The following is a 27,849-nucleotide window of genomic DNA, read 5'->3' as shown; positions in this document are numbered from 1 at the left end:
TTCCCTTCCTCAAATGAAAGATTTCTGGAAATAAGAGTTATTATTTTAAGGCTTCAACAGATTTGAACTCCCACAATCACATTAAATCACTGTCCGGCCTGTATTTATTTAGGACCCATTAAAAATACACGTCAGTGTCGATCACGTCTGTTAGGCCCTTTGCGACCCTCTTCTATAAACAAAAGCGTAAAAAAGGAACAGAATAAGCTCGGCCAAAGTTCGGGGTGTGAAAAGCGGCTTGTTTTAACCCTTACGAATCCTTTTTATATGTATGTTTGACCGGAGAATAAAGCAAATTCAAAACTATCATGTCGGGCTACATTGCGGGTCATAAAGCACGAATTCTAATCTGCGCCACTGAATTTAGAAAACTCCTCCCTTTGAAAAATGCTATCGAGTTAAGTGGAAAAAGTTTTTATCTTGGTAGCAAGCTGGAGCGAAGGTAGAAATTAAGAGGGCGAAAAATATCGCTCGGAATTAAATCCGGTCTCATGGGCAGAAATTTCGAAATTTATATCCGAATGTGAGCGAATTAAAAGTTTGCAGTTTTAAAATTGAGGCCAGATTTGGCTGAAATTGGTTCAAGCTCAGTCAAAGGAATTGTAGGGAGATGAGACTGGTGAAGGCCTGCAGTCATTACCCACTAGGAGTGTTGTGGGAGTGGTCAATGGTGTATAGAGGTCAACACAAGCTTTCAACTTTCATTATTTTTGGGATTGGCAGTAAAAATTAATTAACAGTGAATTATTTAGAGCAAAGAATCTCTACAAGACACGCCCTTGTCAATCAAACAATACTGGGCGGACACAGAGCAAAGCACGATTACTCAATTCTAAATTTAGAAGCTCTGATTTCTGAGTAGTAGGAATGCAAAAATTTGGAGATTTTTCTGATTGGTTATAAAGAGGGGTAGGGCCACTATACAGCTACACCAAGCCAGTCCGAAAGCGAAATGGGCAGATCCAGTGCGGAAAAGGTGTGATTTTTTTCTCTAGCTGTAAGAGGAAACGTAATTGCTTGACGAACGTTTAGGTCTTCATCGACCAATCAGAGACCGATAGGTCTCCTATTGGTCTATAAAAATAGTCTTGTTCTTGGTTTCTTAATTGCACTGCTAAATGGTAAATTCAACGATCGACCTTCCTTGATACTCGTGGCTTATTTTTGTGACTCATGCCTCAGTCAATCTGAAAGCGTAGAGCGACTGGTGATGATCTCAGCAACATGACAACAACGTGGGCGGTACCAATGGAAAGAGGAGTGACCTTTATGAAACGTGTGACGAAGAATTGTGAAGCTTGCACTCTTACAACTTCAGTACTGTCAAACAATCAAATCACTCAGAATAAAAACCTCACTTATGAGAAAGGATTTGTGAATAATATTTAATAAAATCAAGAACAAGTATTTGTAACAAGAATTATTTAAAGAAAAAAAATGTTGTTTGGATTATGGAAGCCACACCTCCGCCAATCAGAAACTGTTGGAGGCGGTTCTAGCGCAATAAAAGAGAGATATTTTTAACCTCAATTTAACGTAATTTCATTTAAATTAATGATTCAAGTGTGATCAGCTAATTAAATTGATACAAATTTAGTAAATACAGGTAAAAGAGGCGATGTTACTAAATAATACTCAAATGAAGCCTTAAGCTCTATTTTTAGGTTTATAAGATGTTCGAAATGTTGAAATTGACTAGTTCAATATTCGTAAGTAAAAAAGGACACCTAAGCCATCCAAACCGATTTCCGTAAAAGTCCCATCGAAGACGTGCCTCAATTTCCGTCTCCAAATTCACATGGCAAAGTAATCGCATGAAATCCCGAACTGTATTCGACTATCCGCCGAAGTAATTCACTGGCAATAACAGCCATAATACACATTATTAGAGGAAGACAGAGAGAGGGAAAGAGCCACGTTTGTGCCGGAAAGAGGTATTTATTATTGAATAAGAGTGCGATGAAAAGAAATACATTCGTAATGAAATAAAAATGTTGAAGGGATGAGGCCGGAGCGAGCAAATGTGATTTACACAAATGGCACCCTAGAAAACACGCGAGATTGAAACAAAATTCGGGAAATGGTGCGGGAGACTGTTTTTCTTTTTCTATGTGCAGGGCTTGAAGGGCCCCTTTTCTTCGGTGAAATATTGTCACAGCAAGAAGGAGATGAAAGAGAAACCCTCCCGGATATTGCATGCACTTTAGAGGCAACTCAAGTTTAAAACACAATTGAAACTGAATACAAAATTGATCCGTTACTTTCTCAAAGGTCAGAAATTGGTATAAAAATTGAAATATGTATGATGGGTATCTTGTGTTAGTTATTGTTAAGTTCCATTTCCATGGTAGAGAACTAATACATAGTGAGAGCGGTGTCTTCTCTTTTGATTAACCAGGTAACACTACGTAAAAGCATTCAATACTCGATGGGTAAGGTAAAGCATGCCTGACAGTCACAATGATGATTTTGGTGATGAAATAATAAAATAAAATAAATAATTAACGAAAGGTTCATTAATCTTCAAAGAATGAATGTAAGTGTTGAGTAAGATATAAAATATCTTATTCCTAAGTCGATCTAATTACTCATCTTAATCCATTCCAATAAAAACCTAAAGGATGTCCCGCCCACTTGCGTTAATTAGAGGCAAGGTGGAATGTTGTGAGCATAGATTCTTAACTGATTGGTTAAAGTAGCTTCAATCTCTACTCAACACTACCTTTACCATTATAAGGGGGCAGTTGAGTTAAATCCGTGAGTAACATTCAAACTCGATAAATTGAAGATAGTTTGAGAACATTTAAAAAAGGTTTTCCTGATTTTCATTTAATTGTAGAAAATTGTGACGCCTTAAGTACCTATTACCGTTATTCCATTGTACGGGGGTGTGACTTCGTTATTTGATACGCCCCCCTGAGCCAAGAATGGGCGATATTTAGTCACATGGGAGTTGCAAGGTGGCATCATGTGGAATTTCAATTTTAAGAACATAATAGCCCAAAAGAGCTGTATTTAGATCCGAATTGTGAGTGTCCATTACTTCTTCCTATGTGCTCTATCTGATTAAGAATCCCATTGAAAACATCTACGTCAATCAAAACTCGATTACCTAATTTTTACGTTATTCCTTGAACATTCAGAAGTTTCAAGCATGGGTGCGGCTTCTCGCGTGATTGATCCTTCCCGGCATTTGCCACACCCCTGGCGATTAAGAGAGGTTGGTGACTGAGTGCTAAGTTGGTCTCAAATAGGAAGATTCCGAGTTTATATAATAAAGTAACAGAAATCGAATTATACTTAATATTGAGAGATCGAGCAGGAGGCCCCGTTTTTGAATTAGAGAGTCCACTGTAGGGTTTGTAATAGAATCCGAGGTGATTGATACAAAGTCGGTCATGTTTATACTCTATTCGTGCCTCTGGTTACCTCATAGTTTAAATAGAACCACTGACACACATTACAGCGAAATCCAATAGGGTTTGATGTGAATCTAAATGAAAGCATGTTCCCTTTAACGATACAATTTCGTGTCGGGGTCAGCCTAAATAAACGGTTAATTGAGGAAGCAAATACCACCACTCTACCTACTAAGTTCGGCATTTTATTATAGCTTAGCTCGCATACATTAAGTCTTGATAACGAATCTACTGCGAAGCCAACAAAAACGCACGACTACAATATTCCAAAAGCGAAATCGACTCGGAAAGTCGACTTCGTATTAAATCGGACCCAAGCGATTTCGACAAAGCTTTTAAGCCCTAACTTCGCTCAATAAGGCCGATTTCTAAAGGTACATTTGAAAGCAATTAAAAATTTATGGGCGCGGCCACTTTCTGCTCTCTTTTTATCGGAGTTCGATCAAACTTTACGCGGCGTTAAGTCGCCCGTGAAGCGCTTTTGGGAGTTTTTCTTCTTCGAAACTTCTTTAAATGCGCTTTAGTGCTGGGGAGACGCTCTTTTGCCCGCACATTGTTGAGAGGGGCAAAATTTGTTTACACTTCAAATATGGTTTATAAAGTACGTGTAGCTCCAACTAAAGAGCCTCCGCTGTAAGGGCCGATTTCCATTAGCATCATTAATTATTTGCCAGCGTTAATTGGCGGCCATTGATTATTTATTACGTCCATTATTTTATTGCATTTGCAGGCTATAATTGATATTAAACAATAGTTCCTATTCGTTCCATATAAATGGAACGCATTAGTAATGCTAATAATAAATCAAATGGTGACATGAAATGTCACCATGTTCAACTATTAAAATTTTGTTATTTACCGTAATTTCCTGATGGGCAACTCTCTTATTAGACTAATAGGCAACTTGGAAAGCAAAATGAAATCGCATCATCCACAATAAAAAACAACCCTGGAAGTTTTCCATAAATAAATCGGTGGCATCGGTACATAAATTCCATTCCATTTTAATAGGGTTTAACGGTCTTTGTTTCCTTTTGTGTATTTTATTGATTCGCTTATTCGAAATACACTGTATCGAAGCGTCTATCTATCAAAGCACGTTACGATATAGAGCTGACCGCCAATCAATGTCGCCTGATTGGCTTTATGTGTGCAGAGAAAAAGCGGGCCCCTGTGTGACAACCATTTTTTCTGCTCTCTTTTTGGTTTGTGATTTCCCTGGATTTAGCTCTCCTATATGCGTTGATTATTATTTTTTTTTTTTGGGTAGAGTACGCGAAAGTGTCGAAAAGGTTCAGTTATTGGGACAACAACTGATGACGATATTCACGTGGCCAAATTACTGGAATCGCGCGAACGATTTTACGAAAAATTGTGACAAATTGAATAGGAGATTTATTTTCTCCGATAAATAGTTAGTTCGAAGTTTTTAGCGTTTACGCAAAGGTAAGTACGGTTTAATATAAAGTAAGTAGTGAAGATGTTAAATGGAAATTTGCGAGCGAATCTGCTTTACTATCATTTCACTGATTTCAATTGATTAATAAAGACAGACATAGAATAAAACTGACTGTAATGAAAAGGAGATGATTGAGGAAACGAGAAATGGACGAAAACAAAAAAGCAAAGTCAAAGTGCCAATTTGATTGACACAATGAGAGCAGTTTTCATTGTCAAATCGCGAATTGGAGACGAACCATGTAATTCTAGTTTTCAGACCGTATAATGCATAAAAATTATATAGAAAATTAAGAATATATTTGTCCGTTATCTCGCTTTTCGCCTTTAAGTCAGACTTTGTGAAACTCCATAAATTTTATTTAAGCGTAAATATAACAATAAACAACGCGAGAATTGCTTAATTACTACAGAAACCACTAAAACTTAACTTTTTCTTGTCCTATTGAGTAGCGTCCTCTAATATATTCGTAGATTGTAATCACGAGATATTTCTACAATAACATCAAATCGATTAGAGTATATTACTCATCCATGATTTTCCGAGAATATTCTGGTAAGCTTAAGGGATCAGAGGGACTATGGCTTCCTATAGAAGGATTAATGTCTGCAAATAGTGGAAACAAACACTGGAAGAAGCCAGTCATTTCAGGATTGCTAGGTTAGATTGAACATTCCAATTGCACAGTAATCGACAGTCGAAATATACAGGAAGGGTGGTGGGAAGGGTTTTTTTTCTTAGGGCATATACGACGGTCTTCCAGGTCAAGGTTTTTACTGTACTATCCAAATGCTGCATAGTAGGAGATAAAATCCTCATATAATTTCCCAAGAGTGTGCAATAAGTACGCACGTGTTAAACACAGGATTTTCGTTGAATTCTTTCCCCTCCGGGATGACCTTCCGACTCTTGAATGGGATAGGATACTCTTCTTCATAGAGAAGACGGCTATTTTACATAGGGGAGGGACCGCATATAGAGTGAAAGCCTGGAAGGAGGTGAAGGGTAAATTAAGGAGCGAAGAAGTCCCCTAAAGGTCTGAGCGCAGGGTCCCTCCACCTGTTCGTTTTTTTACGATTAGTGAATGCTCAAAAAAATGTTAATCGATTATACTGCAATATTCATGGAGTTATATTGGCAAAGTGCACTGACGGTCATTTTCACAAAATACAGAATGTTTTAATTATCAAAACTGCATAAAATTTTAATTTTTGCTGCTTTACGTCGTCCTTGCACTGTTTCGTGGTTGTTGACGGATTCTAATAAAAATATATATTTTTGTTTTTCGTACGCAATCCATGAATAAAATGTGCAACGCTAATTAGCATATACATACGCTAAAACGGTTGTGATTATTTTTTTTACTATAAAAATCTTTTAAATTAAACAAATATTGCCGATATTAGTAGATATTGGAGAAATGTTTAAACCACAAGATGAATAAAAACGTTTTAATTCTAAGTACAGATTCTCCAGGCCCAACAGGAGCTCATTTCCAGAACCAGAATTAATGGGACAGTAGATGCTGGGCCGTCTCCTGAAATGTGTCTTGAATCGGTTTCATGAGGAAAACTGGGCTTCTGGGCTTCTTCCCACACCTTTCATAAAAAATCCGATTTGTTAAGGCCGCAACATAATGCGGAAATATCCCTAAGCAGAGATAAAATAACAAAATTGCAGATTCTGTGCGTGGAAACGATCGTTTTGACAGTAATGAAGTGTAAACAAGATAGGAATATGGGCAGGTACTCTCGTTTACGTCCCACGAAACTAAAAAGTATATATCGGGTAGATAATAGGGTCGCATTTAATATTTGACTGGGCTTCAAAGGGCGCGATAATGCCCGCCAAATATTGGATTAAAACGAGAATGTTTCATTTTTATTAAAAACTATGTAAGAAGAAGGATCTTCAAATAATAAAGCTTAGAGCTTCTCGAGAATAAATTAAAAAGCTCAGCGTTTCCCGTAAGTTTTCCTAACCGTGCTCCCTTTTGAGCGTTTCAAAGTAGCTGATTTTCCGAATAATTCTAAACAAATAAAAGTGTTGGATCTCAGTAATGCTGTTCAAACAACGGTTCCATCCGAGCTTGCAGCTCCTACTGTAAAGAGAAAAAAAATCGCAAAAGATTTCTTTATTTCTCCAGCTATTTCAGACCACTTAAACAGATTAGGAGGGGGAAACAGGCGTGTTTTTCACCCCGCGACGCCTAAAATTAATCCATCAAACCAATATCAACAACACTGCCGATTCGGTCAAATATGCCTAAAACAACTAAGTCCTTGAAGCCAAAGTTTCGGTTTATCTTTGGAAAGGGTAGCTCGAGTTACACAAGAAGGTAAACATCTGAGTCCTACTATTCGACGCTAATATCTTGGGGACAAAGATAAGGAGTAGACGGTCTCGGAGTATTCATAGTGTAAGTTGAGCCCTAGTGTGTTGGCTCTGGAGAAGACCCGTCTTAATGACGGCGATTTCGTTATGTCAAAGGGAAGATTGTTTATTAATTAGCACTTGGAACATTTGTGGTGCTAGCATCTTAACTAAACCTTCAACGGGGCAGATAAGCCTTAATGGAATTCATATTATGCTCATCAAAAAAATAATCCGCAGGAAAATATCGAGGCTCACAGAGATTCAAGTGTAAAGTGGGGTGCGAGATGCTGAAAAGTTGCAAACAAACCTCTCAGAAAGTGTCAATATTGGGTATAGAGAAAAAGAAGATACGTATCAGTGAAAACTAAAGTTAGATTCTCATAAGAGTGTGTCATAAAACTAGCTGATTCACTGGAGCCCAAAGAAATTTAAACTGACAAATAGGAATTTTGTGATCATCATCAGGGTTTAAGAAGTTAATTGCCCATAAAACATTAACAACTTTCACGTGTGAGCGATATTTATAGATTTTTTTCCATTAAATTTTTTAAAAAATTGTTCACATAATTCTGTATTTCTTCAGTTTTTTTTCTCAAAATTTCTAGCACACCACTGAAAACCAAAAAGTGTAACACGAGTTCTTGAACAGAGTTTGGATAGGATACAACCGATATTTCGATATGTCGACTCCAGGGCCGCTCGTAACCCATATCGCGAGATAAAAGTTTAAAGTTCTCGGTAAGTTGAAAAAGTTTCAAGGAATAAATCCGGAATTCGGGATATCGATTAAGATTCGGAAACCCTGGATATCTTCTGCGATTTCGGGTTGGCGAAGCGGGGGAGCGGGTCATCAGATAAGCAGATTTAATTATCGAGAACAAGAGCCCAATTTTCCTAAAGGACGAGTTTGGCAGATGTGGATTTGGCCCTTATAAAGACAACAAAAAAAAGAAATTCATTATTATTTTAAAATCTTTTAGAAGCAATGTAGGAGGTGGTAATTAGGGTTAGGCAAACACGAAAGTCAATAAAAAGAGCAACTAATCATTCTGCAGTAATTACGGCTTTAATATTCCATGTCAGGTGTCACAATTACACACTAATGTGCAAACAACACCTTCTATCCTCCGTCACGCAATTTATTGATTCCGTTTTATAATTGCTTAGAGCTCAACCTATATGTGCGTTCAAGTTGTCAGCTCATGAATGAATAATGTTAAATAGGAACTTGGAATTACGCTTTACGTTTCCAGAAATGGAAGGGTGCTGTTGATTTATACTGTTATAATAACCAAACGATGCCGGAAAAAGCCACTAAACATATGATTTCTTCATAAAGAGACTCCACACTCCTCGAAGTAGGAACTGTTGAAATATGCAAAGGTGACTATGAAGTTGTGCTTAGTAGGAGTCTAGAGATGTCATAGACAATAATTGCTTCTTGTTATTATAAAGATCATAATGAAAAGGATCGTCAGTAGCATACTAAATCCAGACCTTGCTGCGTAAGGTTTGACGAGTTGTACTCTTCTACAAGGGGGTGAAATCTGTTAAACAGGAATTCGTCATTGAGGATCTGGGAAACGTGTTTATTATGGTGACAAATAACTAATTTTTGGCAGAAGTTTGCTTGCGTGCTAGATAAGGTCATGTTCACCAGCTGGAAGGACGAACATGGGGGCTGTCTTTCAAGTTTTGCATATAGCGCTGGAATAAAGCAGTAAGCAGCTTTTAAAGACTGTATTGTTCTTCGAAGTATTCTCCACGAAGATAAGAGAGAACCCCTAAAGATAAAAGAACAGCCGATTATGCGGATTAATTGTTCCGGATTACGAACACCTTATTTGTCGCCTTGCTACCACTGGGCTGAATCATCTAAGAATCGATATCGGCACACAAAAAAATATACACAAAGGTGACTTATAGGACGAATGATAATAATGATCCGATGGCCTTCAAACATCCAAATAACTTTACACCCTTTTTACACGGTACCCATGCACCATACGAATTAAAACAGTAAGATTTATCCGTACCAGATTTACTCCTTTTTAATTATTTAGTGCAGAAAAGCGTAGTTTGCAGGCTATACAATTCCGTACTAAGCATGAAAATGGCGAAAACGCTTTTAGCTTCCAGATCAATCGAAAATAAATATGTAAAAACTAATGAGGCTAGCAGCCTGTATTCTGCGTGCAAGCAAGCCCCGGCACTTTGCGGCAAAACGCTTAAAATATAGTTTTTCTTAATTTTTCGATATTATCAATTAATAAACATATTATATTAAAGTATTTAAATTTTAACGTTTATGGCAAGGTTTATGGTAAATTATGCAGTATAAAATAAGATATAAGGAAGTGGTGTTTCGTACCTAAATATAATACATAAACAAATTAAACAACAATCCGGATAAACTATTCATAACAGTGCCAATAATATGCGAAGGAAGAAAAGCAATTACTTAGGACACTTATAAAATAATAATTACCATTTGCCGGGGGACTCGTGTTTCAATAAATAATTGCCGTAATACCTTATAAGGCATATCGGTAACACCTACTTTTACATAATCAGCTCCCCTGCAGATTTTCCGAACATGTTCAGAATTTAATAGAGATTCTAAAGTGGCCCAGCAGGAGGGCTTCCCTGGGGTGCCTTCCAGCACTCCTACAAAGCGGGTTGAGCGGGCAATCCAACGGACACCCCACACCGCACACCGAGAGAAAGGACTCCAACACCGTTCAGTTCACCCCCAAATGCTATGCAGGTGGCACTTCCCCTTCGACTCCAAAGGAGAAACATGAGGATGGTAGTAGACCTACTGACTGATCCCATCAACAGCTGATGAGCATACGTTGGACAATTCAGATAGGAACTGGCGGCATTTCCAGCTTTAATGAGTGCCACAAAGGGTTGCTTCAACAAGCTCGTCAACTTCTTCAATTCGACAGAAGTTCCGTAACTCCACATAGGTAGGACATGAAGGACCCCTCCGGAAGGTTAATGTGTAACCATAGAGGTACTTGTGCCTCCCGCCGTCTTCCTTAAAACATCAACTCATTCGTGTGAGTTTCAAGCTTCAATTAACTGACGAAACTTAATTTTACGCAGGAATAGCAGAAAACAAGATAAAACCTCGAGCAGCCTAACTCTTGCGAGGTAAATATGTGACTTTTTATATATAAAAATTTCTCATACGTCCCAGTGTTTCAGTTTAGTGCAACAGGACAAACAAATGCAAGATTAAATTTTTATAACCAACCTAAAACATCATTAAACATCAGAAAAGGCAAATAAAACAGTTGCCTTATTTATTCAAAACTCCCATAGATTTTAAAGCAGGAAAACACAATTCTGCCTTTACATTGTACGTCATGAAATGTGAAAGGCAGATATTACAAAAGAACGGACATGCCACTTTTGAATTTTTTAAAAGCTGTCGTATGAAGGCTTCCAATATACCTTCGCCATAACCATTAGTTTACGATGAGGGGACATGAATCTCATTGGTGTCCCTTTTCATAATATGATTTGGAGAAACTGATTAAGTTTTATGGCATTTCATGGACGAACGAAGATATTTAATTGACAAAAAGCGAAAAAGATTATTGTGTTAAGTAAGCCCGGTGAAAAATGTCATTGCTTCGAAGCTCTGAATGATGAGTAAATTACCCCCGTTGCTGCCATGTTCTTGTTTATAAACCCGCGAAATAATTAAATAATGGTCCCGCTTTCCTCTAATTTAAATACAAATGAAACTAGCAGCGTTAGTTAGGGATCTTAATAGTTCGGGTTATTTTTTCCCGGCCTGCAGCTTAAGTAACGTCCTTCAATGGGAAACCTGCCTGGACACTATACAGTATATGCTGTATATACATACGCGAGCGTCTTGAATAATTTAAAAGGAGTGGTTCGCCCTTTTATGTCTGCAATCCTTTTGAAAAGCGGTGGAATAAAAATCAACCCTCTTCGGCAGGACAAAACATTCAAAACAACTTTTAATCTAACCAGTCCTGCAACGAGTTGTAACCCCTCCTTGCAGGAATTCAATCAAGGGCAACGGCAGGATAATAAGGAGGGACAGGGGTGGATTCAGTTTTGGTTTCAGACTATGTAGTTCCCTTATTGATTTCCGACATACAAGTACAAGTACGATCATTATCCACCGTCTCTGCGTTCCCTTTCAAGACGATTTTTTTAAAGCAACTTAATACTATGTTTCCGCATTAACCGAAGTTGCTAAAACAGGGCTTTTACTGTAAAATAACACATACTACATTTTAGGAGTTGGAGAATGTTCAAAGCATAACACAAACATGACGCATAACTACCATTTCGCAATTCCACACTAATGCAACTACACAGGCGTTCAGTGCTTTTCACTCTTCCCAAATTCTTTGCAGGTCCCTTCAATTTTGAATATCGTTAAATTTTGTTAAGTTAAGTTGAGTTGAATCCTACATAACATACGTTTTCCACCGAACTAACACAGGTAAGCAATGGTTCAAAACGAAATGTTGTACTTACTCTTGTCCTAGTTGAACAACTCATTTCCATACATTTTGTCCATTACTTCTAATGTAAATGTTCAAATCGTAAGTTCGTCCATTAAAAAAATTTAATATTGATCTCGGTTTAATCGACATATTAATTGACATTAACGGTTTTTTTGGCTCAATTGTAAATTCCTCAATGTTTGTTTTCGAATAACTCTGAATATGCCACAGATTATATAAAAAATGTGCCAAATAGAAGATTATTGTGCCATTTTCAAGAACATCTGCCATTTTTACATATAAACATTTCCAAAAAAACACTATAAAATATTTAAAGAAATAAAACAAGAACAGCAGAAGCCGAATTAAAAAATAACGCTTAAACTTAAGCTAAAATCAGATGAAGACCAGTGCCAGTTTTGACACAACTGTGCACCCAAGAACCACCTTAATATAAAGGACTGAATAACATCGAAGGAGAACAATATAAAGCAATTCTAACATCGTACAATAAACCCAAATGATACTAGATAAGAAACTTCCATGCCAATAAGCTTCTCTAAAACCCCGATTATAGAAATGATGAGGCAGCTTTTCCAGAAAATTATTCCAGGTTGAAAGATTAAAATTCAGATTGTACCCTGGTCAACTTCTAAATTTGAATAGTTTAATGGCTAATTAAATATCAATAAATATCGTTACGTACGATTATAAAGATAAACCTACTTTTCAAAGGATACCATGACAACAAACATAAGCTAAAGGAAAAAGATTTAATGAGTTGTATTGAAATAGTATGGCCTAGGAAGAATGGAATTCAAGAGTGAAACCGGAAGAACAGTAACCAGTGCTGACAACGAATATGAAGAAAAGTTTATATCGATGCCAAGGGGAAGAAAGAGGTTAGTAAGACTATGAAAAGCTGATGAAAGAATATCAATTCTTGCTAAAGAAAATAGAAAAAGTGGGGTGGTTATTGGAATTTTTATACAATTAAAGTGATTTCTGCCCAGAAACGGGTTCTCTTTCTAAGTCATTCTTTTTTATCACATTACCTATAAACATAGCTTTCGAGAGAAATTCAACTGACCTACATAAACTGAAAGGAAAATCAGTGTTTGAGTTATATTAAAAATATCGATATTCAAATATTTAACGATTAGATTTACTTTCTTAATAGTTGAATTATTAAATTCTAAAAGCTTTTCCTCCTAAATCCATAAAGGAAATTTAACCACCAATGAATAGCCTAGAGATGAAACAGTTAAAGAGGCGAAAAGTATACCTAGAATACTTCCGACTTATCGTACGGAAAGTATGAGGGAATTCTTTCTAAGCAATGCAGGTTTAATAAAGAAGAAGAAAATTTCTTTAAGATATTGAGAAGTTTGTGAAAAAGTCGCTATAATCTTAACCCATTTAAGCTATTAGAAAACACCTCGTAGGCCATAAATATGCTCGATCTACAACCTTTTCGAGGATAATAAACGCACAACGTGAAAATGTGCGCCTAATGTGGAAATTTCCATAAGGTTGTTTTATGCGGGCAGATTTACAAGAAAAAGTCTTTTTACTAGGCTATTAAATCTGGGGATTTTACCGAATAAAAGAAAATAAGGCGACATAAAGGGAGTAAAGAAATTGGCCGTTTATCTTTCGCTAAGCATTAGGCGACACACGTGGAAATTGAGTAAAACTGGAAGAAAAAAATACACCCCTGCAGTGAAATACGAGATTTATGTGCGATATTAGTGTAAATTCCTATGGGCTTTTCTCCAGAAGAAATTTATAAACAATATATATATATTTCCCCAAAAAGGAACGTATAAGAACTGAGTCTAAGAAGTCCCTTTTCTCTTTTATAGTCAACCTCTAACAATATATTTTGTATCTAGTCGAAACCTAAGATACTTTAATAAAATCACCCATAAAACTCCAATAAAACCGGCCAAGAAACAGTCAATGTCCGGTATTAATGCACTCAACCCAATAAAGAAATAAATAAATAACAACCCCCGACATAGCCCTGGAAAAGGCCATACGTACGAGCAGATTCAATAGCAACCAAAAGGAAAAAGAAGATGAAGAGAAATTAATGTAACAAGGACACTTAGGACGGAAAGGTCTACTGCTAAAAGGCACGGAAGTTCCTTATGACTGAAATATGTTTGGAATGGTCATCGAATATTGAAGCGGTTAAAATAAGGGTCCGAGAAGCCAAGATATCTCCTTCATGATTTATTATCCCCGTTGATTCACAGTTTGTTCTCACATTTTGGGATTAAGGTAATTAATAATTATTTAGGCATGAGGAGCTGGGTTGAATTTGCTAGTATTCTATTAAATCAAATTATTTCATAATGGGCACTTAAATGACAATAAAAAAAGTGACGATGAAATTGAAATTAGGGGGAGGGGGTTAAAAACGAGGAAATACGTTGTATATATGAATGTGGTACATTTCCCCAATCCTTGGATGCTAATTTAATTCACCAACTTTTATAACACATGCTAACTACGGTGTAAAGAGTAGGATAGGCATCGAACAGTCTCTCCTAACCAATCTTCCCAGGCGCACCAGTGATGGGTAAAGAAAAATAAGACCAAGACCAAACTGGTCTTAGTCTTGTTCTTGCAATCGGGCTTTTGTTCGTTCTTGATGGGGAGATCATCAAAAACAATACCTATCCGAGGGCTATACCTTTATCTGCAAGATACTATACTATTTTTCCCCATAAATTAATTTCAAATCTAGGCAACTGTTCGCTTAAAAGTTTTTACCAAATACATTCACTCAGACTTTAGAGTAATTGTAATTGTACTTAATTGCATTTTAATTTATTCAATGCAATTTCCTTTTGTCACCGTCTTATAATTGTCAATTTCTCAGTTCCCTTCATCCCTTAGGTAGAAATATTTGGGAATTGTAATTCTATTTGCATATAAGTAGAGACAGTTAAAAGTGTTAAATGTACAAAAATAAAACAATAACTGGGGAGCATTAATTTTAGATTTGCATAAAAATTGTTTCCGCGTCCTCGGTTTTTATTATAGAAAGATTTTGGTTGAAGGTTTTGACGATGCCTGGCATCGTAAAATGTGATTAATGATCATTTTGCCTGACAATAGAAAAGTACCCGTATTCGTAGGTTCAAATAAGCCTCAAATTGCGGACCACACTTCCATACACAATTAATCTACACTTCTATAGGCTATTAATAGGAATACAAGTTCCACTTTGGTGAAAAACTATAGACCATAAACCTGATTGCCGAAACCGATTAAGGGGACACCCATATAATTTACGATTTCTAGCAAAAAACGTCAGCTGATACGCGAAATCCTAAAGGATTGATATTACGGACGCTAGAATTGCCAGACAGCAAAAAGGCAGGAGGAATTTTCTCTCTCGTGGAAGCTCATGTTAAAAAGCTATTATATTATTCAAAATGTATTTTTTTTACATTTACTTGTAAAAAATGCAAATACAATTACCTAGTAATTGTACTTTTAGGCTATTATAAATGTATGTATAAGCGGTAATTTTACTTCTACAATCTTACACTGCCCCTTTCCCCTGCAACATTACTTTCGCATGTGATTGGATTTGAAATTGCAGACAAAGCATAAAATTAATTGTAATTGTAATTGTGGCCAATGGGTGAACCTTCCATCTGGCAGTGCAGCTCCTCTGGAGGTGGTCTGCAGTGAAAAGAAGTTTCACCCACCTAACAGAACCGAGCGCTTCTGCGGTCGAACATGTACCTTTTTTGCCGGCGAAAAGGCCTCTCACCCGGAGGTAACGTAATTGGTACTTTGCTTAGAATCTAACAGTTCTGGAGGCTCCGGGGACAGCTCAAATTCTCCACCTCCCCACTAACCTCACTTTGAGCAACAGGACAGACCCTTCCCAAACGCGACCCGCAGGAAGGTCCCTCTGTGATGCCCTCCAGTACTCCTGGAAGTCCCGCCAGGAGCCTCCTTACAACTGCATACCGAGGAGATAGGGGTCTGATACGATAAACTCAATCTCACACACCACTTTCCAGTGATTAAGCATATATTGTTTTTTCATTGCCAAAGAAGTGCCCATGGTCAGTCAAAAATAATTTTTATTTCCCTGAAAAAACAGTGACATTCCATTTTTTCCTTCAAAATCCGTAATATCCAGTAATATAGTGATACGCTGGCCACTGGTGAAGGTAAAAAATATTTTCCTAGACAAATATGCGTCATTCAGAAGTGTCAGTAGGTGTAAAAAGTAATTAAAATATCTCAAGCCATTTTGAAGAAGTTTGCAATTTTGCATTTTTGAAGTAATTTTTAATGGATACATGTTTATATTAATTTTCTTGGCATCTGATCAAAGTGCTATTTGCCTTTGCATTTACGGTTCTTTCACAACTGACGATAGCAGCTACATAAAAGTGATCGTTTTCGTATTTTCCCGATATTTTTTATTGCTTAATTGATGATCACAAGAATAATGCCCGGTCAAGTACACCGTTTCTTTTAGAGTTTACGTCCAGCGATTGGAGGAATTGGATGGATTAAATTTACCTTAAGAGGGCTATCGGTTTTGGAACATTTAGCAGTGTTGTGGAGACACAAAACCGAGCACTCTCATAAATTTCCAAAAATACCTCGACAGTGTACGTATGCACGTGAATAAGAGTGAACGATTGCAATTTGTTTCAAAATTAATTAATTGTGCGCAAGTGCCCCACTGACGCCACGTGATAAATGGGGAGAGATCCCCTTTGGAGGCAACGTCGTTTCGTATGCAAAATTATTAAACCTTCTATTATATATTATACACAACGCTTTGTGCACGAACTTCATAATTTGTGGCAACTTAAATTAATAAGCGCCGAGTTAACGTGCGAGTGTTGTACGGGGCTTTTTACAGGTTGCCCGTGTGCCGCTCCGGCTTCGCTTTTCTGTCCCGTTACCTGTATCCAACATCAAAGGCCCAAAGGTATTAGTTTGCTCCTCCCTTGGGGATGTATTGCTGGGAAAATATTAAAAAGTCCTCCTGCATGTGTGGCAAAAAAAAAAAGCTAACGTTAGCCGAGCTTAATTATTCCGAGCCTTCCTTATCGTACGCCCATGAGCGGAAGGAAAATCCGGATACGACGTATGTTGAGACGAAGACACCGCGTCTTTAATAAAACGCAAAACATGACATTTTTGTTCGGCTTAAGAGGGGAAAGAGGAATATTTTATTTATAAAACCCGAGGCGGAATTATCTACTCAGCAAAGTTCTTTCAATTCCACCCCGAAATCGTTTCGGCATAAAAAGTTTGGATTACTGCCGGCTATGGATTATGTTATGTATTATAGGCACGACAAATTTAATGTTGCGATAATAAGAGAGATTATCGAAGCAAACTCTGCAGTTTTTAATATCTTTTTTTTTCGGGGAACTTTTAAACGGAGTTAATTGGCGATTTTAACTTGACCGAACGCATTGACTGGCCTGCAATCCAGACGAACGGTTGCTGGTAATGGTAATATTGATTTGGGCACGCTAAAAATAAAGTTCATTGATAAGCCAACTTTCATGTTCCATCTGGTTGAAACGGAACCTTTTAAATTTAAAAGAGATCACCTGATATGTGACGATCACCACACACACAGATTAAGCATAGGAAAGCCGGGAAATCGAGTTTTGATTGAGACGGCATTGCCTTGGCAATTTACTGTTCAAGCTAATGATGGGTCGCTTAAGGTAATTTACGCATTAACTCGTTATAGGTTTCACTCGATGCATTAGTGAGATTTACTTAGTAGCAATTGGTAATGACGCCTATCAAATGATTTCTATTTGATATTCGGTGAAAAAGTGATCATACACGCAAGTAACCCGCTTCTTTTAATTTTGAATTCAGATGATATTTCTGATGTTTAGAGCGATTCATTGATGCTTTCTCGATGCATCATCGAACGCACCTTTCTGGTTTGATTCAATTATGGAATGTGAGATGAAGTAAGTTAGGCAGTCGCCGCCTCGTTGATGCAAATGTGACTTATTCCGGCACGCCCTCAGGTTTATGGACAAAAGGATCATACGCAGTGAAAAGCCTGGAAACGATCAACTCGGCTAATCAATGGGCATATCTTGTTATGCATCTTATTAAATACGCTGCTCCGCACTGGTCCGACACGGAATGTTTCAGCTCGGCACGATTGGATCGATAACGTCGAACATAGTTGCAGGAGCAAAACGTGCCGAGTGTTCAGATGCCTGTGAATCATCCCCTATACGTCCTGTCTCAGATAGGAATGCATTCTAGAAGATTCATACTTTTAATGATTCCTTTTTATTTAAAGGAACACATTGGTCGATAGGTACCATATGGCTCCCAACGAAGGTGGCTAAAATCGTGGAACGTGAAAGGTGCGGATGCCAATTCACTGCGCGGTACCTTCGGAATAGACCCGCAAGTTACAAGACGCCTTTATTACGCGCGTTAATTGACTGTGAAGTAAAAAAAGTATATACGATAAACAGATTTTAAGAACAGAGTTGGGTAAAAATAAATGTTCTTATACTCATTTTGACCTAGCGAGCTAATCGGTCACGGAGTGGTCCTCATCGCCGATGCATTGTCATGGAAACGAATGGTGTGTGAAACGTCGCCGTTGATGTTATCAATCGAGAGGCGATACTTTTTTGTACTTCCAATTTAATTTACGCTTAATTTAAATAAATATATTGGACTTTTATAAAATCATACATACACCGCGATCCTGAATCCCTACGAGCCTCAAATCTTAAATCTCAATCTTAAAATAGACGTAAATTTCAGTAATAATGTACTTACCAACCTTGGGGAATAATATTACTATTATTTACCACCATATACCGTATTGTTGTCATTACTAACCCCATTACATGTTGGGAAATGTCATAGAATCTACCTCTATTTCCCACCCTCATTTTTTGGCCTATTTTAATTAATTTATATCATTGTTCCTAACACACTATAAGATTTATGGGTTCTTTTTATTTGCTTTGTTCTCAAAAATACGCCATTAGAACTCAAATTCTTTACCCTTTTGGCAAGGAATTAACGCTTGGTTAGATCCATGACGCTGATTTATCCACAGCGGCTAAAAATTTTAAATGGAAGAAGTGAAATCAAATTACATCATTATAGAATTAGTCCACATTTAAAGACATATTATGGCGGTGAATAAAATATAAATTTTACTTAGTATCTCGAGGTTGTAGCTAACCTCGGCGCTGTGCGCCTGGATAGACTATCAGATCTGTCGACTTTAATAAACACTTTTCACCTCGGTATGTAATATACTATTATTTACCTTTGTCGATACGTTAATGGCAACCACAAACACAATGCCGTCCCACTCACCAAGGCAACCAATCTATTTTTAAATTACAATATTTTGAGTTTTCGATCATAATTTTGAAACACGAGTCTTAATAGCATGGCTCTTGCGTGTTAAAACCTAAAGACAAAAACGATTTACGAGGATAATAATGTGACTTTAGAAACTTCCTCGAAAAATTCATACATCACTCTCGCAATATTAATGTTGATACACCTAAGTAGATGAGCCAGATAATAAATTCTACCCTAATAAATTCCGAAGCTAAAACTTTTATATCATGGGAAAGCAAGACTCCGTGTAATCACGCGAATTTCGCGTTAAATTTTATATGATCCAGGTCCGTAAACAAAATTAAGGGGGTCGCCTTTAAAAGACCCTCCGCTCTAAAAGACTCTTTAATTCGTTAAAAATTCGTTTTGATATTTAGGTTACGGTATTTGAAGCTCTTTTATTTTCTTGCCTGACGAAAGAACGAGGATTAAATTGGATATAAATAAGTAATTAGTCGAGGGAGGGTTTTGTTTGGCGAATTAGCCATGCTAACTCAGCGGGGTGTTATGTACTATACAATATAAATTACAATCCAAATAAACCGCCTTACTCTCTTTCTTCATTATCGTCACCAGAAACATTTTTCAATGCCCCAATTTGCTGACTTGAGCTTCAACACACAATTGAAACATTCCAGAATTGAACCCTCTTAATAATTAATCACCGAATAATGGCTTTTGGGCCTCATTGTCTTTCGAATAGTTTCCTGTGATAGAAAATTTCCACATGGACGTCCTTCATGAATAATCAGCCGTTCGAAAGCAAACATTTAAAATAGTTTCCCCGGGGGGCTGTGCGAAATATAATAGTTCGTGCCTTGAGCCATTATAACACATCTTTATTGCATGCGATTTTCCCTTTAAACGAGTTATGCAATTTATTCAATTAACACGTGCGCTTAACATTAATTTACAGTGCCAACATGTTCATTTTTAATAAAGTAACGAGCAGATTTAAATGTATTGCCATTCAAACTCTTGGGGCTGGGGCTCAATGTCCCAATATCCCCGTTGTACCATTTCAGGTGGGAAATTTGCATAAATCAATAGAATCAACCATTGAAACAGCCCGGATAAAATCTGGGAGAAACTTTTACTTCACTGATTTTTAAAGGAGCTTTTTTGTTTTTCCGAACGGTGGGAGGGAAAATCGAAGGGCTTATGGCACCGGAGTCGGAGGTAGCAAACGGAGAAACGTCCTTTATTGAGGGTTTCTTTCTGTTTTTGTTCTGGCTTTCGAGAGCGTTTGTTTTGAATCAAATGAGTATTTGATAGATTTTCGATTGGCTTATTGTGCTGTTTCGGAGCCAGACCAGAAAGGTCCGGGTTCCGGTTTTAACTTTAGATTGCAGCATATCCGGTATAAGAATCTCTTTAATTTGAACAAGTGAAATATTTTTTTGGTCATGAGTTGGATAACCATTGATGCTATATGCAGGAAAAGAGCCATATCATATGTTATAATAGGAAATACTTTCCGGGCACATAAGCAGTGGTCCAGAGGAATTGTTGTCTGATGTTTCCTCCACAACTGCGGTAGACATTATCAAGGACAATGAACTAAAGACAAACTGACTTTCGATACCTCTAATTAACTAACTAAATTCACACACACATACACACAAACCATTAGTAGATAGATTCCTGTTCGTCTGGTTGGTCTTTGTAGTTCTTCGGTTGGTGCTTTACTTAGTTTATTTTTTGTTAGTTGGTCTGGTGTGGTTCAGTCAATAGTTTGAATTTCTTCGTCTTCCGGCTAATGGCGACACTTTGAGTGATTCTCATGCGTTTATATATCCGGCGATCAACATTCTCTCAGTAGATTTAGCGGATATTGTTATCAAACATCACGTTAATATGAAAGTTTTTATTGTTAAGTGTGACCAATCTTTTTTCGTAAAAAAATTTACTACGTTTAGTAGTAAATTCTTCTAGCCTGGTCTGAATTAAGGAACGTTCGTATTCTCAAAAACTAGTCTTTGAGTCATGGCATTTGAGTAAAATCGGAAGGTGTCATGAAAAACAACTTTTTTTCCCACATAAAATAATAGACAGTGACAACAATTATATTTGATAAACGAGTGAGGTCATTTCGTCATTTTGCGTGAGTCATTGATAAAATCGATCATGCTGTACGTAAAAATCTAACCCTTTGCCGACATACGTTAATATAAACTTATCTTCATAAAACAATCTGAAAAATCTCGCTGTGAAATATTAGTAAAACATTGTGGTACGCCCAGTATAAGGTTCCAGTAAAGCGACTCATTTGGAAATCTTTAGAAATATTCTTAGACGAGAATGTCTTGACACACGCATTTGTAAATGGGTTGCAAATAGACCCTTTTTTGAAGAGATTATCCTTCCTACGTTGAAAATTGAGAAAGAAATGCGAATAAATTTGTCACGGTTTCCCTTTATCCAGGCATTTATGTGATAGATTTCAAGTAAAAAAAGTAGAAATTTGACTCATTTGGAAATCTTAGAGATATCTTCGCTAGCCAGATTGTCTCTCTAGAATCTGATTCTGGCAAAATTCACGGCGTATGAGTAACACATTTTAGCTATAAAAAAATTTCCTTGGACGCATTTGAAAGTTAAACAGAATAATCAATTCAAATCTAACTACGTCGCCTGATAGGTCATTTTTGTAAATTCTTTTTCCATTAAGGCTAACAAGGTAATAAGCAGTTGTCTCTGTTTGTCGGCTTCTTAAATACTTTTCTGTCCTATCTTTTGCCACAATCAATCACATAACTGTAAGGCAGATTTGGTTGCAAATTTCTATTGTATAATGTTTACTTCCTTCATATTTATTTCCGTCCTATCTTCTCTAATCTTGTTTTTCTATAACAACTTTGATAGGACTGAAAGATGAAAAAGCCAATTGTATGTAATTAGTAATAAACTTTAGTTAGAAAAAGGGCATTAATGAAGCAGACGCATTTACGCACTTACAGAAAATAATTTTAAAATCACTTTGTCCAAAAATCAATAAGTATTTGCCCATTTATTCTACATGTTAACTTTGATTGACACTTCTCTAACTAAATCTCATTTTTCATTTTATTTCTTGATTCGTATTTTGTGGCAATATATGTCAAATTTCGTTCTCTATCTGCAAAATTAATTACAACCACAGTAGTGACAGCAAAGCATATTTGCAAATTCCCATTTTGTAATTTTACTGTATCTATTGCTGATTCGAATTTTTTTGAAATAAACTGGTTTGTACTACTATTCAGTTAATTAATAAAAATTTAATTTCGTAAATTATGTGTTGTTACTAAAAAATTCCTTCCTTAAAACTCATCAGGAAATATCCGGAATGAGCATAGCCACATGGTCCAAATCCGCTTTTTTCACAATCGGAGTGTATGACGGGCTGTTTGCCAACATATTATATTGTTTACTACCATACTGACTATGCTTAGGGCGTTGATTTATGTCGACTCCCTTCTGAGCGAGAAAGTTTTATCTCAGAGTTGCCACCGGAAAATTGTCTCTCAGATAAACCTAGTTAATCGTCAATATGGCACTGGGCCACCTTCTTTCGAATCAGTGTGTATGTTGGGTTGTCTAGAACCAGGTCTTATTTACTATCATATTGACTATGTATACTGCGATGATACATATTCTATTGGCCCAGAAAGTGATTTCATATTTGCCAACTGAAAAATGGAAAAGAGGTACGTAACACATATTATAATAAGTTTCATCTTCGTTTGGCAATTTTCGGATTATTTCGAATATCATTTCAGATTGGTACATGTCATAACTTTGCGTACAAAAATTCGGTTCTTAAAATTGTATAACACATTCAGAAAGTATCTCAAATAAATACAGCCTTTTGAAAAAAAACCTTTGCAGAATACAGGGCGTTTCAAAAAGAAATGGCCATAGGATGAGGGTGGATAGATAATTTAAAACGTAATTAATAGTCTAACTCTTCTTGGAGATGTAGCCATTTGAATAAATTTCGTGGAATACTCGACTTCTTTCTCTAAACCTGCTATTTCCACCTCCTACCTATGTATGTAAATACAGTGTGTATGGTGGATGGGGGTTGAGTAGCGTAACGTTAAGCTATTGGAAAAAATAAAAAAACTTCAGTTCCGGATAGTTAGGATTAAAGAATAAGTAGCCTTCGCTTTTGTTCTCAAGTAGCCCCCACATTTGTACTTTAAAATCAATAAAATGTTATTTTGATTCAGTTGTTCTAAATAGAACTAAACTTAGAAGCACCTACGCTACGAACGACTCTATAATTATATTTCCGTACTTTGTTAGATCCTGCAAAGCATAGTTAATTAAGCACCACCTGACTGGCGCAAAATAGCAATAACAATGTACATGAAAGCAGACCACGAATAGACTTCAACTGCACAATCGAATCAATTTCTTTGAAAGCGCGCCCTCGTACAAAAACCAATATCCATTACTGTGCTTTCTGCGTGACAACAACTACAAGGCTATTAAAGTTTCAGCTCAGACAAGTCCGATTAACTGACATTTTATTGCCGCACACTAAATCCCAGCTTTAGCCGTAAAAAATACCATGTCCGACAAAAATGTTTTCGTTTTATATCCTTGAATTATTGCTGTCGCAGCCCTAAGGCTCTTTTCTGTTTGCTTCATTTCCTAGTCGAGAAGTGATTGAATCTATCTGGTTCAGTGGGTTAAGAATCGACAGGGTGCGCTGCCGTATTAACATTTAGAACTGTCAAATTCTGCCCTAGCCTTTGCGCGCCCTTTATGATGACCTTTTTGGGCGAAAAATAATATAGGCTGATCCGTAAAGCAATGTGGGAACCGATAAAAAAAGACACCCCCTGAACTTCAAAGACATTTTCGTGTGGCGCCAACAAAGATAGAGGAAAGTTATTATAATAATACGGTTTCTCCCTGCTTAAATCCCCCGTTCTGACATTTTAAAACTCCGAACGATAAAATAAAAATTTATTCTGGCGGAAGAAACGATTGGAAACTGATTTTTACTTTCCATTTATGTAATGCGCCTTTATGCTTTACTTACTTACCTCGACCAACATTGAGATGAATTTCCACCTCACATCAAAAATAATAATAATTTCCATTTACAAAATCTACTTTTTTCTATTTCATCTGGAGAGAATACGCGAAGTTTCTGTAAGCTCATATTCCAAGCGAGATAGAGCAGAGCGAGTTCGGGTATTAACTTTTTAACTCCGGTAGCCTCAAATTTTTTAATCGGATTTACAAAGTTTGTGTTACTCGATTTACAGTTCCCGACGTCGTAATTGAAAGCCGGTTTGGCATTTGAAGTGACTGCATTAATTGATCTTTGTTTGCCATTTCGTGGACGACTGATTATGACGGATTTCATTCTTTTTTTGTTTTGCCGAATTCGGTTTATGCGGATAACCGGACGGGAGCAATAATCAAGAAATTACCTCTGCCTAACCGCGGGGTAATATGGAAACTATTGAAATGTTGCAAATAAATACCTCTGACTCCGTTTACAATACAATTTCCACGAAATTGTTCAATTTACTTTTCTAGGAGGAATTAGTGGATTTTAAATAATTACCTCTTGATAACGTTATCTGGTCGTAAATTTTTTGGCGCTAAGACCCAATTTCTTGCTGCTCCATTAACTTTAACTGGCAGCTAAATTCCACAAGAATGTAGAGAAAAAATAGAAAGACAACTAGAAAATTTGACAACATATTCCATATTAATAACTTTATACAAGGTGGTTCCTAACTACGTGTAGAAAATTTAAAGGCGTAATCCTGGATGCATTTCAAGTGGAAGATGTCTAATAAACAAATATCCGCAAATGCTTCATTTTCAAAATACAGGGTGTTACAATATACCAAAAAAAGAAAACGTTTTCCATGAATATTTCCAATATGGCTCAAGTTGGACTTTTTATTGATATAAAAAAAATCATATAAATATTACTTTTTACTGACGTTTAAAGTGGCAGCTAGTTTATAATCAGTACAAGGTTTACTTAAGACAGATGTATTATAAGTAATGCTGACCATTTTCAACAGTGCTTATAATATTTAATTAAGTTATTTTTATTATTTTAAAATCAATAAACCTTGCACTGATTGATTATTAATAAAGCATTTCTGCAATTTTTTTTGGTTCTGTTTGGAACAAAGAACAAAAAATCGGTCTTAACTAACGGCAAAGGCAGAAGCGTTGTACATTTCGCATGTAAATAGTATAATAAAGATATCCCAAGCGTACGCCACTGTCGCATAAAAAATCTAAGCACATATAAATATGGGGCTCTTTACTACACATTCGCATGCTAAAATTCAAAAATCCAATTTGAACCATATTATAAATATTCGAGAAAAACTTTTTTTTTGGTATATTTTAAGTCCTGTATTTCGAAAATGAAGCATTTGAGAACATTTGATTATTAGACATTTTCTACTTGAAACACATCCAGAATTACGTCCTTAAATTTTCTACACGTAGGTAAGAAACACCCCGTATACAAAAATAATAACTTACTGTAACAAATAATACCATAACTTAAGTAGGTTCAATGACTTAACTTTTATTTGTACAACAAATGGCTTCTATAGCCGGAATTTATAATTTTTGACTTAACCTGGAGAAATTTCACCCGAACCACAAGTAAATTTGTTAAACGTAATATTTCTAAAGATGGTTATTTAGTTGAAATTAGATATTCAACGAAAGAAAAAAATACAAATAGATCAACAAATACCGTATCTTTTCTCGCTTGACTCACGTGAGCTGACCTAATGTATACCTACCAAACGTTAATCATTATAACATAATTGGGATTAACCCATAGCAGTACCAGAAAAAATCTGTTTGTGCTCAGAACGATCGTTCTGTGAGCTTGAATTAACTTACACCCATGCTAGCTAGCAGAAATCAATCAGAATTAAATGAATATTGTTCTAATCTTAATAATCATTATTCAAGGATTCTGAGTCAAGCTAGCTTAACCTAAAATGATTCTCAATGCTGGGATGTTAACCTAATGGCATGTTCCAATTTTGGGATCAAATTAAGTTAAAATACGAGAATGCCGAGATGGTATATCTACAATTAAATTAACCTATATTCTTGTTCACATGAGTTAACCTAAATAGTCTAAAGTATACCTATGCAGGTTCGTAGTGTCCTCGGTAACAGCTATAAACTTTAATTTCAACTTCAAGTTTTATTAAGATCCTAACTTTTGAACATAAAAATACGGAAATGTTTGCAGAATAATCTATACCAGCCCTAACTAATTTAAACTTCTGATAAACTAAATTTACTGACACGAGGTGAAATCGGTATAAACCTCCAATTAAATAATTAAACTAATCAAGTAAGCAGAAGGGAAGTACCTTTGCTCGTTCAAAGTAAATATTAATATCGAATATACAGGTGGATAAATATGGGTTAGATACTCAAAGGATAAATATTTCACAGCTGATTTAAGTAGATACAATCGGCATTTCATCAACTAAGCGAAAGTAGTTATATAGAAATGTATAATAATTTGTTGTTAAATAAACCGGTGTTCTACTTCGGATGCGAGTTGCCTTTGAAATGTTTTTCATTACTCATGTTGACAAAACTACCAACCAAATTGGGAAATTGATTTTGAATTTTCAATTGCAGAAAAACTCAATTTAAGGTTGCACTGATCCCAAAGATTATGGGCAAATGTTAAAAATCAAAGGGTAAAGTATGGACATTTTGGCGTTTTTCACCAGGAAAACACCGGAGAAAGTACTCCTCCAATCAGCTTTTTTTTAGAACAGAAAAAGACACATAATATTCAAAATGCACAAATAATTTTCTTAATGAACATCAAGTAAATTAATTATTTTTTCTACTTTCTTACCTTGAATGTATTAAACGCGTATTTACTCAACGTGAACATTAGGTATGCTCAAGTCAATAAAAGAATTACTTCATGCAAGTTGAAGCTTTATTTCAACACCATATTTGGGTACTAGAGATGTACTTACAGCGAAGAAAGTGACTATCCCAATTCAAAAAATATATTATCTTGCAGATAGGTATATGAACCAAGGAGTACTCAATATGATGCATTCATATGTAACTCAAGCCTCTACCTTTACTGTGAACTTTCAAAAACGAGCAATGACCGGCACAAGTAAATATACGGAAATGCAGTTTAATTCTTTTTTTTTATTTCCTTAAAATGAGACGTTCCTTAAACATAGAATATTGAAATATTTTTTCTTATTTTGAAGATTTTTCTCCATGACCTTGATACGCCTACTCAGTAAAAAGTTAATGTTTTAATTAGCTATTAATATGTTGTGAATTTTTGGTGTTCTTAAGTCCATATGTTCGCAAGATGATATTTTCTTGACTTGAGAAAGTCAATTTCTTCATTGTTGCACTGAAATAAAGCTTTAACCTACATCAAGTAATTCTTTTACTGACTTGAGAATCTTTTATTTTGATGTTGAGTAGATGCTTACCATATATGGTACACTAAGGTAAGCAAATAAATAGGTAAAAGATCAACTGAAGGTATCTTTTATTTCAAGTACATGTTCTATTACCTTCCCTTCGCCCTATATTCTCAATTTTAATTTTCCAAACAATATTCCTTTTTCTCTGTGTAAAGGCATCATGGCCCATGATTCGTTATTTTAATTTTGCACAATAATTTGTAATATCA

The 27,849-nt window shown here is 36.1% G+C and overlaps 1 protein-coding gene across 5 annotated transcripts in view; it reads right to left on the bottom strand.

Annotated features, from left to right (window-relative positions):
• Rbp6 (RNA-binding protein 6) overlaps positions 1–27,849 on the bottom strand; it is a 371,923-nt gene that overhangs the window by 144,083 nt on the left and 199,991 nt on the right. The gene's annotated exons all lie outside the window — the stretch shown is intronic.

This window comes from Euwallacea similis, chromosome 7, assembly GCF_039881205.1.
Source record: "Euwallacea similis isolate ESF13 chromosome 7, ESF131.1, whole genome shotgun sequence".
Taxonomy (NCBI): domain Eukaryota; kingdom Metazoa; phylum Arthropoda; class Insecta; order Coleoptera; family Curculionidae; genus Euwallacea; species Euwallacea similis.
Note: the sequence above shows the minus strand (reverse complement) of the source record. Positions and strands in the feature narration are given on the sequence as shown.